A 14,161-nucleotide genomic window follows, 5' to 3' on the forward strand; every position below is an offset into this window, starting at 1 on the left:
TTTAAAATATATTCCAAATTAATCCACTCTATGATTATTTGAATCTGTGAATCCTAGAATGATTCATAGATTCATATGAATGAAAGATTCTACAATTCTATGATCTTTAAAGTTGCTTCCAATCTAAATCATTTCATGATCCCATTATATGATTCCATGCATTTGACCATGGTCATGTTGATTTTGATTTTCTAAATTTCTCTTTGGTATTGTGTTAAATCTCAGGTTTGAAACTCTTATATTGACACTAAAATTATGCTGTTAATGGACACTTAACATTACTGAGAAGTCAATCAGATATAAAAGACTTGTCTCACTGGAATTTCGGATCTTATAAAGTTTGCCTTCCTCACAGACTGAAGTGAAATGTACAGAAATATCCCACACATTCTGTGCACATTCTAGGCACAGCCTGAATTGTAGGACAGAGGAATATGGTCCGTCCCACAGCAGATACTGAAAAGAAAAAAAAAGAAAAAAAAAAAAGAGAGAGAGAGAGATTATAAAACCCATTTCTTGTTTTCTGTTTAGTACTTTAAAATATTTTCTTAAAAATTAATAATAATAAACAGTGTGGTTTTCTCTAAGTCTTCGTTCTACTGAAGCGCAAGTGAGATGATTCTTTTCTAACATGACTCTTCTGTTATGATTTCTGTTCTTCATGTCAAAGTCTGTTTCTTTTTTTCCTATTTCTGAAAGAGTGCATTGAATCATCAGTCTTAATCGAGGAATAAATAGGTTTACCCTATCTATAAAGGAGGATCGGGCTAAAGAACATATAAATAAATTGGACAGACAGAAGACAGAATGCACCTGTAAGTGCTGAGAGAGCTGGCTGATGCCATTGAAAGGTTACTCTCAACAACCACAAAAAGGTCATGACAATCAGAGGAGGTTCCTGAGGACTGTGAAAAAGCAAATGTCACTGTTATCTTCTTCACATGCAGGGAGGATACAGGGAACTACATGTCAGTTGACCACATCTTGTTCTCGGGAAGATGATGTAGCCAGTTGTCCCAGAAGCCATTTCCAAACATATGAAGTGAGTTGTCAGAATGATGTTAGAAAGGGAAAAATTGTACCTGGACAATCTGATAGCCTTTTACAGGGAAATAACTAGGGCAGTGAAAAAGGGGAAAAGAGGGGATTTTTATTTTTATTTTAGTAGGGCTTTCAGCACATTCTCCCACAACATCCTCATAGACAGAATGATTTAGTATGGACTAGATAAATGTACAGTAAGATGGATTAGAAGCTGGAAGAACTGCTGGTCACAAAGCATAGTAATCAGCAACCTGAAGTTGAGCCAGAGGCCAATCAGTAGAGGAGTACCCCAGAAGCTGACACCAGGACCAATACTGTTAAATACATTCATTAGTGGTCTGGATGATTGGATAGAGTGCTGCCTCAGCAGGGTTGAAGAAAGTACAAAAGTAGGAGTAGTTGTTGATATACTATACCATTTTACTGCTACCTAGAGCAACCTGAAAATGATGAAGAAATGAGCCGGTAGGAAATTCGTGAAGTTCAACAGAGAGAAATGCCAAGGCCTGTGCTTAGTGAGGAATAACTTCATGTACCATCACAGACTAGGGGTCAATCAGCTGGAAAGCAGATTTACAGAAAATGCTCTGATGGGGTACTGGTGAGCATCAAAATGAATGTGAGCCAGCAATGTGCTTTCACAGAAAAGAAGGATGATGAGCTCTTGGGCTACAGAATAGGTTGAGGGAGATTGATCCTTCCCCTGTACTCAGGACTGGTGAGATACATTGGAAGTGCTGGGTTGAGTTCAGGGCTGAGAGACACAAGTGTATAGGGCTGAGACACATGGACATATTCGGATGAGTCCAGCCAAAAAGATGATTAAGTTCTTGAAGTGCCTGACTTACGTAGTTATGTGAAGAGCCTAAGAGAGATGAAGCTTCTCAGCCTGTTGAAGAGAAGGCTCAGGATAGATCTTTTCAATGTCTGTAAATACGTATTAGGCATCTCTGCTTGTGTGGGGTTGGACAAGATGACATCCAGGGGTTCCTTTCAACCTCATCAATTCTACAATAAATTGAACTGTTAAAGCCTTTTTTTTTTTTTTTTTCAGAAGTATTTAGAAGCATGAATTCACTAGCTATATCTTTTTTTCTGATACATCTCTCAGACTGATGTGAGTAGCACCAAGATTCTGTTCTTCTCTGGATGGAAGATTACTCCTCTTACATCTGCGAATAAATGTTCCTGCTTCTTTACTCTCTGCTCACATTTCCCCATCCTCACAGTAATATTTCTCCTCTTGCTACTGTGTTTTGATTCAAATGTGTTTAATAAATGACTCATAACATTAATCTGCCTTGTATTTTAATAAAGTACTATGCTACAGTAGAATATCAGGTGGATAACTTATACCACATAATGAGACAGTAAAGATACTGAAGCAGCAAAAGTGTAATTTCAAAATGACATATTTTTACAAAGAGTATAAACATAAGGCAGATACCAACAATCTTGGGTAATGAAATCCTGAGGATACACTGTCAGAATCCTCTCCAGTGCAATAACATGACAGCCCACAAAGGGGCACCCAGATGCTGTGTTTAAAACAATCTTTTCCAATGTTTTCTCTTATGTATTTCCAGATGCTTAAACTTCAGGAGTTTCCAGACAAAAGTTTTCCCTCACCATGGTACCAACCTCGAACCCCAGTGAAATCTCAGTCTTTGGATTCATTTGAATATACATTCAATTAACCTCTCTTCATTTATCACAATGACAACTATGATACAATGGTAATTTAGGGGTATTGCTTCTTTACAAAACCACTGACAAACTTTAGGCTAATGAAACCAAGGCCAACTAGAACATTAAAAAACAGAGGAAAACTGCCAAGTGCTTCTTTGGCCAGAATGTTTATTATAAAAATAACATTACAGGTGCTCAAATCAGTTAGATGCTTCTTGAATCTGCTCCAATTGTCTATGTCCTTCCCTTTTCTATTAAAGTATATCCATGCAGACATTTCTGTGTTGCCATTTTACATTGCTGGCAGCTCAGATATGACTCAGCTTTTCCAGCAATCTATCTGCATTCCTGTTTTTGCCTGTTATAGCACACTTAACTTTTGCATGAGAATCCACTTTGCAGTAAAATCTATTTAATAGGACCCAGTGGAAAAATAAGAAAGGAGTGGGACCAGTGTTGAGGCAAACTTTATGTCAGTACTATACTCAGCTGATAAGAAAACTGAAATCAAAGATTTTTATAACATTTGTACAACATTAAAAAAAAAATCTGCATAATTAATATGTCTGTAAATTCTGGACAGTATATTTGCCAGACCACTGCTGTAATTGGCTAATGGTCTCTGGGAAAGCAGAGATTTGATTGCTTTTTAGCTGAGAAAGGGAAACAAGAAATCAGACTAACTCAGGCAATATATCTAACTGCTTTACAGAGAAGCACCTGACCAGTAAATATACACATGCATACTAGTGATCCTACATTCTAACTTACTAAGGACATTCTACTTCAGGGGAAATGACTGCTTGTCTAGAATTAACCATTCACTGTCATGTTAGGATTAAAAAGGGGATATTTATCAATGAAATTAACTTTTGTGTCTATAAATTCAGCCTGATAATTCTAAATCTATCAGTACCTTCAAAACAAAGCCTAGTATCATACAACGGCAGCAGCTGATAATGTGCACTTCAGGTTTTACAGCACTTTACAGAACTAGAAAACATCATGTTTCCAGTGCAAATCTTCCATTGCAGCAAATGGCAATAGCTATTCCTCAAGCTGTGAAAATATTTGCTGGGGAATGGCAGTCACTTTTAGGTAGTGAGATTTAAGAAATCTTATTTGGATTTATGTATTATTGTCTGTTGTTGAAATGCCAAACAAACATTTAGCTATTATCCTAGAACTATGAAATAAAATTGATCAATTCTACACCTTTGTTTTCAGAATTGCACAGTAAAGTGAGCAATCCATGATATGGATTCCAGCTATAGATGACAAGTCCACTTGTTCCCTTGTGCTTTTTCAGACTGAAGTAAGAAAGACTGTAATGACACAAATGATCAGCAGTGTGCTGGAAATGTCTTTGGCTATTTGTCACCACCTGAACTTGTATTAAACCATTAAACCATTTAGCATATGCTTGCTAAAAATCTTGCTGCAGAGTGAGATATGAAGTGTCATGAAATTCAGCTGTAAGATAACAGTACACAGTCCAGCACATTTTTATCTCGATATGTCTAGTAGAAGAGAAAGATTAACTATATTCCATCTATATACTGCACATCTCAGCCAGAGTTGTAATTGACTAGTATAGTTAAATTTGATTTAAGGCAACAATTCCATTAGCTTGGTTTTTGCTAATAGGGCATAAGTGTTCCATACAGCATTATATCTTCCTATGTTATAGCCTGTCCTAGGTTAATTGTGTGCTGCAATCTTATCTGCTTCTACTTTTATATTATTTGCTATAAGGGAATATAGATGCATGCATTTGATCACTGAGTAGTGCTATACAAGAGAGTAATGGCATTTCTCAGAGGGTTACTCAAAATATCAACATTTTCAAATCAATAGTGATTGTGAAGTGGATTGCAGATTCCATTTGACTCACTAGAACATTTGATGGATTGAAGCGATCAAAGATAAATATCCTTTGGCATTAGATAGAAGTCTCATATACTGTTCTTGTAGTCTAATGTAGAAAAAAATCAAAGAATTAGATGACAAACAAGCATTTTTGAAGTGAGTAATTGGAAGTATGGTTTAAGGCCAATACTAGTTAACTGGCGACATTTTAAGATGTATAAGATGAATCACATTAGCAGAATGGAGTGTAATGAAATAATAAATGCCTAATTCTCTTATGGAAATGAACAATGTCAGTTTCAATCAGAATCCTAATTACATAATTGTGCATGAGGTCTTTGGCTTGTTTGCTTTTCTCAACTCAGATCTGTGAAGAGTTTACAATTATTTTCTTAACAGCTTTTACTTTTTTCTCCTAAGACTACATGACAGGAAGAGTTGTACAAGGTGTTTCATCTCTGATGCATTATGGAGGGATTTGAGTTGTCTCTAGGTTTGTGAAGTCATGTATTAATAACATTATCAAGTTGCTTTCCCAGTTGGCTTCCCTGTTCATTTTTTTAGTGGACTATTGCTTGTAGGACAAAACTTCTAATAGAACTGGTATCTATTCTAGAAGCATGAAAATTCCTGGAAGCTGATAGTTGAGGCCTGCTGGTGCGGTGAGATAATATTGGACTCGATAACCACAGCAGCTAGCAACAGCTTCTTACCACACTATTGAATAAAAAAGTTCTATTTACTGCAGCATTATTCATATGCAAGAAAACAAAAAATTGAATTAGACATGTTACAGATTGGAATCTGCAGCTTACTCCTACCTCCCCCGGTCAAAGGATCCCCAAATAATTTCAGGTTAGAACTATAGCCACTTATTTGCTTGTGCAAATACGTTAGAACAATTACCAGGAACTAATTCCAAAAGTTCAGAATTCTTTTCTGTTTTTCTGATTAAAATTTCTCATTTGATTTGAAACAAACATTAGTTCTTCTGAATTGTCCTATTGTGTGCCAGTGGCATATCACAGTGTTTTCAGTCTTCCTATCTCCTATGTAAAATGTTGACTGTAGTTTCTTTCTGGCCTAAGCATCTTTCTTTGAAAAGCATGCAGTTGAGAACAGCACAGAAAATCCTCCAGATCTCTCAGTTGAGACCTAACCACATAGTTGCATGTTCTCATTACTGCAATGGAGAAAAGAACTTTTTATTTTGTTGTATAGCTTGTTAAAATAAAATAATAATAATAAAAAAAAAACAATAATAAAAAAAAAAAGATTTGGAAGTGGAATCAATCTGTCTGATATAATAAAAAAGAACTAGTAGTTCTGTATAACATTCTAGTAGGTGATGTTACTGATGCCAAATATAAAGGCATTGTAAAAGTTTGGTTGTAAGACATAGGTTGTACTACAAGCACAACCTGTTAACATGTTTGCAAAGGCAATGCCAACATGTCAGTTTCCCCTAGTATCTTTTAGGATCAATGAATTTCAGGTTTCACTGATCACACATTTTTGTTTCAGTGGAAATGCAACCTAGACCTGTCTAACATACATACCTGAGATCTTCTCCTTAGGTCTTCTATCTGCACATTCCCTTTCTCAAGCAGCAAAAAATTGATGCAACTCTGCACAGAACATCTTAGTAATGGAAGAGACAGATTACTAGGATCTCAAGAGAAAAGTGAATGCACAGGTTATTCAGAAAAATCAATATTTTAATGAACTAAGAATTGCAAATTTTGGAGCAAACATTGAAGTTCTGGCTGTCTTTAAAAGCTCTGTAACAGCTTAGCGCTTTCCTTGACCCACCCTTCATCTGGATCGTGGCTACTATGAGAGTTTCAAATTCTAAACCATAAGAAAGTGCTTATTCTTTCCCCTTTTTTGCCCTTCTCATAAAAGCTAAAATATAAAAATATAAATATAAAAGAGGTCTACAGAGCTGTGATCTGTTATTCAGAATTTTTTATCCTTTTCTTTTCCTCTCTTCATCAAAATGTTAAAAAATAAGATTGTCTTTGATACAGAACATTAATTCAAGGGAACTGATTTGAAGACCGCAAATGAAACCTGTCATCCCCCACCTGCAGCTTCCTCAAATGTGAGGTGGTCTAATTTGCCAAGTCTCCTAGAGATGTCAGGAACAGCTGTTATTCATTTACAGCTTATAAACTGGCTTTAATCAAAGCTGTGTGGACTCTCAGGGCTAATACTAATAGAAGTAAAAAATCTGAACTCACTAGGTCCTTATTTATTAGTGTTAGGTTAACAGGTTTTTGAAAAATAATATCTGAATGTTGTAGTTGGAAAAGTTGGCAGGATAAATGTAAGTACAGTAAGGCCTGTACAATAAATATTTGGTCTAGAAGGAAAATCAACAAAGATGTAGCTTCAAAAAGATAAATGTTACAGTGGTAAATGTCAAATACTAATACTAAGAAAACTAAGAATACTAAGAGAGAAATTTAATATCAGATGTCTGAGGGAGGAGAGCCAGGTAATAAAAGCACTGAGATTATGTAGAAGACTCTTCTTCACATTATAATTTAAGAGCAATAGAAAGAATTGTGAATGTTAATAGAAAATCTAGAATCAGAGTGAGCAGCAAGTTTGTTTAGCAATCTAAAATTACTAATGAACTTGTCTCTGAGGTGGACCTGAAAGCTGAAGAATAAGCAATGAACTTCATGAATATTTTGGAAAATTTCAATACAAATCTCTTTTTCTATCCTTATTTCTCTGAATACTTATGTTTTCAATGGGAAATGTCAGCTTGGATCACCTAGTTTCAACCCTTTGCCATGGACAGGTTTGCCACCCACCACATCTGGTTGACCTGGTCTCTCTACCTTCTGGGATGGGACATCCACAGTTTCTCTGAGTATCTTGTGTCCTTGCCTCACCACCCTCTGGGTAAAGAATTTTCACCTAACATCTAATCCAAATCACCTTTCTTTTAATCGAAAACCATTTCCCTTAGCCTTATTATTTTATAAGGCCCCTCTAAGTACTCAAAGGAAGCCATGAGCCTGCAGCCTTTCTTCTTAGAAGAAGTATCCAGCCCTGTGATCACTGTCTGGTAAAAAACAATGACAAATTTTGAAAAGTGAAACTCCCATGAAGTCCCAGCCCCTATCATTGAAGGCAATTTTCAGGGTTTATATATAAAGATTGACATACATCAGCATCTCACAATTCAGAAATTGGCTGTAGGAAAAACCTATGATGTGAAGCAGATGGCAAGCTGTACTATGAAGGTAAAAACTCTGAGACTTCACATGAGCTGCAGTTTTAAAGTGAAAGCTTGTCTATGTCAGTAATGATCTAATTATGAACTAACTGATTTGGATGCAGCGCCCTTTCATTATCTAAAAAAGAGCCGTCATGTATCTGGCTGGCTGCTTGTAAGTAGGTAATGGATTATTTACATGGGTGATTGCAGTGGTCAAGGGATCACAAGCTAATCATAACATGACGACTGTACGCCAACAAAACACTAAGGAGAAGCTATTTCCCAAAATCAACAGTTTGACTTACAGCAGTCATGAAGAGGGCACAGCACAAAATCTGATGCAGATGGGACACATCCACGTCTGGCCTAGTATGTTATTTGCCTGCATAGATAAAATTAATATATGACATTGGTAAAGCTTAGTTATTAGCACGTGCTAGATATCTGCATAAAATAATTGACCAATTTAGAAGCAGCTAAAAATATTTCCATGAGGTACTGGGTACAATGAAGCACATTTGAAATGTTTATACACCCGCATTCACAGCATGAGGAACAAGCAAGAGGAGTGAGAAGTCTTGGCTCAGTACCAGAGCTACAACATCACTGCCATAAGTGAAACCTGGTGGGAAGAGTGCTGTAACTGGTGTGTCACGATAGACAGTTATAGGCTCTTCATAAGGGACAGACAGGGCAGAACAAAATGAGGGGGTAGTGCTGTGTGAGAGGGAGGAGCTGCGCTGTGCAAAATTCACAGATGGCGATGACACAGTTGAGAGCCTCTGGGTAAGGATTAAGTGACAAGTAAATAAAGTGGATGTTACTGGGGGAGTGTACTGTAGGCCACCCAGCCAGAATGACAACACTGATGAAACAGTCTTTAAGGAACTAAAATGTACCCTTAGCCAGCCTTGTCCTTACAGGTGATTTCAAGATGCCATCATTAAATGAGAATACCACACAGCTCCCGGAGATTCCTAAAACAGCTTGATGATAACTTCCTGGTACAGGTAATAATGCAGACGACTAGCAAAAGCACCCTACTAGATTTGTTGCTTGTAAACAGAGAGTCTTGTGAGTGAAATGATGAGTGGGACATCTTGGTCATAGTGACCATGAAGTTTAAGATCTTTGGTGACAGGAAGAGAACTGCCACCAAAACTTCAAACCTGGATGTTGGGAAAGCAGACTTCAGGCAACTTAAGGAATTGGTTATCAAAGTCCCCTAGAAACTGCTTCTGAAAGCATTAGGTGCTCTGTTTCATAAATACCACCTTTTAAGGGCTCAGGAACAGGCAATTCAGAAATGTCAGAAATCATGCAGACAGAGCATAGGGCAAGTTTGTCTGAACAGGAATCCTCTAGAGCTTAGACAGAAAAACAAAGTTCATGGCAACTGAAGATAACAGGTAATATGGAAGGACTACGAAGATGCTGTTCATCATTGTGAGGAGGAAATCTGTGTGGCCAAAGCTCAGGTAGAGCTGGTCTATACTGTTGGAGACAAAATATTTTTAAATTATGTTTACAGTAAGATAAAGACAAGAGATAATATTGGTCTATTACATGATAAGGATGATCACCTCACAAATAAAGATGCGGACAAAGAAAGGCAGCTGATGGCTTCTTCACCTCTGTCTTCAGCACCAGTGATGGGCTCTGGGACTCCTGGAGCCCCAAGCTGGTGTACTGTTACTGTGATAACAATAAACTCCCAGCTAGACCCAAATTTGTGCGGGATTTGCTACTCCACCTGGATGCATTAAGGTTTACAGGGCCTGCTGGAATTCTTCCTAGGATACTTAAAAAGCTGGCTGATGTCTCTGGGAGAACTCTTTCAGTACTCTTGGGAATCTATAGAGGTTCCTGTTGATTGGAAGTGGCAAACATTGTCCCAGCTTTCTAGAAGGGCAGAAAAGAAGACTCTCGTAATTACAGGCCTGTCCGTCTCACTTCAGTGCCTGGTAAAATTATGGAGAAGATTATTCTGTGTTATGAAAACACTTGAGAGATAATGCAGTCATTTGTCATGAGAGGAAAGTCTTGTTTAACAAACTTAATTTCCTTTTATGACAAGGTTACCTACCTAAAAACCAGGTGATGAAATCTTTTAGGATTTCAGCAAAGCTTCTGATACTGTTTAATCACAGCATACTTCTGGGCAAAATGTCCAGCATTCATCTAGATAAAAGTAATGTCATGGGTGGACAACTGGCTGACTGGTCAGGCTCACAGTGTTATTGTAAAAGGAGTTACATCATGCTGGTTGCCAATCATTGTGGGGTTCCACAGGTCTCCATTTAAGGGCCAGTTGTCTTCTATGTTTTTGTCAATAACTTGGATATAGGACTTGAAGAAATGGTATGTCTGCAGATAAATTGAGGGAGCTGTTGACTTTGTCAAGGGTATAGAGGCCTTGCAGAGATCTTGAGAAATTAGAGGGCTGGGCAATCACCAAGCACATGAACTTAATCAAGAGCAAGTGCTAAACTCTGCATCTGGGGCAAGGAAACCCTATGCTCAGAGTTGGAGACAAGAGTCCAGAGAACAGTCTCACAGAAAGGGATCTTGGGTTCTGGTTAATGCAAATAGAGTCTGAGTCAGCATTCTATAGACTGCATCAGATCCAGCACTGCTAGACAAACAAAAGAAGGGATTGTCCTGCTCTGCTTTTCACTGGTGTGGCCTCATCTTGATCTCCGTGTGCAGTTTTGAATGCAGTTTTGTATATAAAATTAATACTAGATAGTGTCCAAAGGAGGCTATACACATGATAAAGAATATAGAGGACAAGACGCATGAGGAGTGGCTGAGGTCCCTTGGTCTGTTCAATCCAGAGAAGAGGAGACTGAGAGGAGGTCTCACAGTAGCCTGTGGATCCTCAAAGGGAGCAGAGGGGCAGCACTTATTCTTTCTGTCTGGTAACAGCAACAGAACCTGAGGGAATGTCATGGAGCTGCATCAGGGGAGGATCAGGTTGGGCATTAGAAAAAGGTTCTTCACCAAGAGGATGACTGTGCACTGGAAGAGGCTCCCAAGGGCAATAGTCACAGCATCAAGACCGCTAGACTTCAAGAAGTGTTTCGACAATGCTCTCAGAAATATGTTTTGAATTTTGGGTGGCTCACTGTGGAACCAGGAGCTGGACTTGATGATCCAACTTCAGATATTCTATAATCTTTTGCTTCTAATATTGTTTTGTATGTACTCTGCCTTCTGATGGAAGGGATCTGTTTAAATGCATGTCAGAGGAGTCACATGACTCAACAACTTCAATCTTAAGGTACTAGAAAATTTAAACTCCATATACACTACTTGACTGCATTTGTTTTTGCTACCTTCTATTTACTAATGCAATTAATTATTTAAGAACATAAGGGATAGTTTAACTATTGCTGAAAACTGTGATTATGGGGCTAAGCACAATGTGAAGTACGGAAAACATGAAAACGTTATTTTGTTGGGATGCTAGGAGAGGCAAAAATCCAAAAGAGAAAAACCACAGAAAGTTAGAAAAGTTAGGAAAGTATCAGCATATGGATAATGAACTTTTCCAGATTCCCATATTTTGAAACTAAGCATTTTTTCTAGGTCAAAAAGCAGACAGTGGTGAGTCTGAAAACAAAAGAAGTACGAATAAAATTTAAATGTGGCTTTTCAGTTGTTTCTGGGATAGATAATCCCTTCTAGTCTGACTGATTCTCTGTGCTGTACTTCAGCCACCTTATCATAAATGTTGACCTTACCCTGGCTTAACTCCACAACTGCCCTATTCACATGTGCTAACATCTACTGACATTCTGTCTTTCTCCAGTAGCTTTTGTTTTTTTCTTTACTCTGCTTTTAAAAATGATTTCCTGCTTTTTTTTTTCCTACTGATTTCTTCGCAAGAACCTTCAAATATCTACTTTAGTGTTTTGTTCTTTATTCTCAGGACAGTACCTCCACAAACTACTATCCAAAGATTCCATTCCTTGAGAATAGCTCAAATCAGCAATATAGTTTTATAAATAAACTTCCTGTTAGTCAAGTTTTCTGTCATACAAGCAGGAAAAGCTGGGAAACAAAGTGCATATCAGACCTGGGATTTTCCATCTCAAAGGCCTAGTTCATCCTACAATGTTTTATACCTAAAATGAAAAAGCTTGATAAACCTAATTTTTTAACCTTTGGATGAGGATTGGAGACTCATATAATTAGAATTCTGACAGTGGGAAAAGATTATTTTTTAATTTGATAATTAAATATTTTATAAGCTTTGTTGATTTAAAACTTATATTGAGGAAAGTTAAAGTAACAAATTATCCCAGTTTCTCAACACTGCACAAACTTCAAACAGATATTAACCTCCCAAACCAATACATCCAAAACAATTCATAGGAAAAATTGTCTTGTATCTTGAAGCTTTCAGTATTACTTACAGCAGGGACTTTGTGAGGTATGACCAATTAGTATTGTGAAAGCATCATAAATTCCCAAATATTCTGCTTCAAAACATTATTATTCCCTAAAATCCTTCTATTCCTCGTCAGGGAAGGTTATCTTTTTACCTTTCCCAGACCTGTCTTCCCGTTCTTTACCCTTCCCAGTATGAATACACACCATTCAGAGATACAGACATTAACATTAGTTTGTTGGATCACCTGCTGGGGGTTGGAACTCGATGGCATTTAAGATCCCTTACAACTCAAGCTAGTCTATGATTCTTTGATTTTAAGGATCTTATCAAACCTAAAATGTTGGCTATATATTACTGGTAGAAAATACCATTCCCCACAATAAGAAGTGTGTGTTGCTGTTTAACAGAAGTTCTAAGCATTTACTGTCTAATCCAACAATCACTGAAGTCCCTGAGGAAATTTTTATTAGTGACGAGTATCATTCATGTTTCCTTTATAACATATTAGTGGGTGTTTATATGAAGGTCCTGTAACATTAATTAATCTGTATTTATATAGCAAACAGAGCTTAAAAATCTCTGACACTCTGTTCTATTGGTAACTCAGGAATTTGACTTGGCTAGCAACAGGTCAGATAGCATCCATCTTTTTAAGATATTAAGCTATAAAATTTATTTTTAACATTATACAAAGACAACTCCAGAGCTTTTAGTCTTGCTCACAGCTTTGCTGAGAACACTCAGAAAGAAATTTAGCAACTGTTCATCTTCACAGTTACAGGTCTAGATCATGTGGGCAGAAAACAAACCGTCAAGAATTATATGAGTTACATAGTGCAGCTATTTTTCAGAAAATGCAGAGCAGCAACAGAGGTAGAAAAAGAAGAAATTTGAAAAATAAAAGGAGTCAAAAATCGACTGCTGTATCTATATGACCTACAAACATAATGTTACAGACTTCTTTCCTATCTCCTTGTTTATTCATACTGTTGCATGCTTACAAGTTACCTACTACATGTAGAAGAATATGCTACCAGGTTGGAAATGATGTTTTCTGTACACATCAGATGACATGTCCCAGTTTCTTATAAGACTGTATTTACAAGTTCTTGCATGATATTGCCTGATACATTGCATCATTGTTTGCATGATACATAGATTTGTTCTTGGGAACAGCCCAGCAGTTGTCTTTAGGACAGTGCAGAGCAAAGTGAAACTCTTCACAGCCTAGGGATTCAAGGGAAACTAACAGCATTCCTTTTTTTTCTTTTTTTTTTTAAATCTTCCTTCCATCCAGATAATTAATGACAGATAATCAATGGTTTATATTTAGAAGCTCAAACAAGAAAAAAACAAGATGTATGTCAAGGAACTTTCTTCCCAGAAGCTGAAAATTGAAATTACTACTAAAATTTTTTTGTGTCTTCTATTTATGCCTTTTACCTGTGTTTACTAAGTCTAATCCTAGTGACTGATCCTCATGTATGGGTTATTGAACTGAGAACATTCTCATCTATAATGTGTCTGTATGCCATTTCTTTCTTTTTGATATAGATTTTTAAAGCAAATAGAAAAGTAACAGTTGTAGAGAGTATTGTTCTAAACTACTGCTAAAATTAGCCTGTCTTAGCAAGCCTATTCTGCAAGAAGCAAGACTTTAATGCAGAATGCAGTGGCTCATCACATGAGCCTTAACAACTGAAGTGAGAGGAGATTGAGAAGTAATAGCCATCCTTATGCAGTTTCTAAGCCTAGAGAAACTGAGACGCAATTGAAATAAATTAAAGAGGGCTTTACACTTTCAGTTAGCTCATAAGTGGACATATCTCTACTGCAGAGATAAGTCACAGAAGGAGAAACATAGCAACTGAGAGTGCATGACATGGGTTAGGACAAGAATGTCCAACCGTTTGGTCTGCCTGGAC

Source organism: Meleagris gallopavo, chromosome 1, assembly GCF_905368555.1.
Source record: "Meleagris gallopavo chromosome 1, MGAL_WU_HG_1.1, whole genome shotgun sequence".
In the NCBI taxonomy this organism is placed as follows: Eukaryota; Metazoa; Chordata; class Aves; order Galliformes; family Phasianidae; genus Meleagris; species Meleagris gallopavo.